The sequence below is a fragment of the Malurus melanocephalus genome, unplaced genomic scaffold (assembly GCF_030028575.1).
Source record: "Malurus melanocephalus ecotype Western Australia unplaced genomic scaffold, MMel_1.1 scaffold_1205, whole genome shotgun sequence".
Classification (NCBI taxonomy): Eukaryota; Metazoa; Chordata; class Aves; order Passeriformes; family Maluridae; genus Malurus; species Malurus melanocephalus.
Window position 1 is genome coordinate 20,019 of NW_026624437.1, and position 1,925 is coordinate 21,943.

Sequence of the window (1,925 nt, forward strand, 5' to 3'; positions counted from 1 at the left end):
TCCCTTTTTCACATGACACGAAGAAATCTAAAATAGTATTTAGGTGACTAGAGGAGGCAAGATTGGGAGCATTCAGTCTGTCTGGGGGCTTTCCAACCCCACCCCATGCCTAAACAGCCCTCACAGAAAAGTTACCATGGAATTGAGGTGCTGCACTGGGACGAGGTCCCATTTTCCAACCTACGTAGCTGATGAAGACCTCTGCTTTTCACTGGCAGTGGAGAAAAAATCCTRCAATCACCCARGGCCTAAAARTCCCCATTTCCAAATRCRRTAGAATCACAGAATATGCTGAGTTGGAAGGGACCCACCAGGACCATAAAGTCCAACTTCTGGCCCCAACCCAGTTCAATATTGAACCCAAAGTAGATCAGCTTGGTGGCCTGGGTCTCAGGTGACTTTGGGATATTGAGCTACATAAGCCCTTGGCTCTGACCCAAGACATCTGTTCTTTTTTCTCTTTACCARCCCCAGATCAGGAACATGATGACCAGTAAACTGGAAACTAAGAACAGGAACCACAAGTGGTGASTTTTTACAGTACTTTGCAGAGCATGCCCGTAGCTACCTCAAATCAAGCAGAGAAGTTCCTGAAAAGTCCTTTTACATCACCCCCTCCAAAAAATAAAAATATATTTCATTAACTTAATATCCAAATTAATATCAGATATAGAGAAAACAACCTACCATGGGAAAGAGTGGTAAGAGTGGTACAGGATTCTGCYCACAGCCTCAAAGTGTCAGAGGGCTCTCAAATGCCCCTGCTGCAGACTCAGACATTCTGTTTTTTATATGATCTCCAAGTAGGCAGAATTGCTGGATTTCCCAAACAGGGTTTAGAGTGAATTTGTATGGGAGTTCAGCCACCTGTGTTTGTTCTGAGGCCTTTAGAAGGTCATGGGTGGAGTTTCGGTGCTCAATAAATTCATGCRACCTTCTTATCAACAGTTTGATATTAATTTTCCAGGTGACTTGGCTTGAAATTTGTTCTCAAATCATTCCTCCTGTCCTCGCCCTCCTTTACAGAACATGCTAAAGAACTGCAAAATTCAGTGCATAAAAAAATGCATAAACTCTGATTGCTCCTTGGAGGGCAGATGTTGRAGCTCAGCAACTCCAGCCTAGGCTTTGTCTACATATTTATTCCAGAGCTCAGGAAAGATTTTGAATATTGGAGTCAATGGTGAGGAARGAGCAAGAGCTTACCTTGAAGYCGAAGARTTCCTTTCTTCTTCTCCCTGGTGAAATGCTTGGCTGATCCCTCAGGAGTCCCAATGCGATRTATACCCAGTCATAAATCTGCCCCTTGTGATAAACAGGGAATTTCACTGAAAAGAGAAATTTTCTGTTGTTATTCAGGGAGACTGGTTCATGCCTGCCCCCAAAGTAGGGTGACAGTTGCTATTTGCAATTTCCTCAGGATTTCTCCCAGGTTCTTGCAGAATCACATGTCAGGAGAAAATAACCGTGTCTGGTGACTTCCCTGTCCATTTCCTCATTCCTCACGAATGGGGACCTACATGTGTTTCTGTTCCTTGCAGAACATCTTTTGTGGCATTAGATCGGCTGGCCTGTCTCTGAGTTCACCCAGATATTCACAGTTTGCTCTTCTGCAGCCTCTCAGAATATAATTAATATGGCCAGATGTGGTGGTGCATCCCCTGCACCCCACTCTTTCCCAGCCTGCAGTGTGATCTGAGAAATGCTTGGTTAGGCCTYGGCCTTGAAAACACCACCTGGGCTTAGCTCTTTTCTGAGCTTATCAGAAACACTGTCAGCTCCCAGCAACTCCTAACRAGCTCCTGTTTTCCTCATGACCAGCCTTGGAAAAKATTTCTCTGGCCCAAATGGCATAACGTTCCTGTTCTCACACTCTCAAAGAATTTGCCAACCCAAAGTGTGGCCCGAATGAAGCATTGTTATAA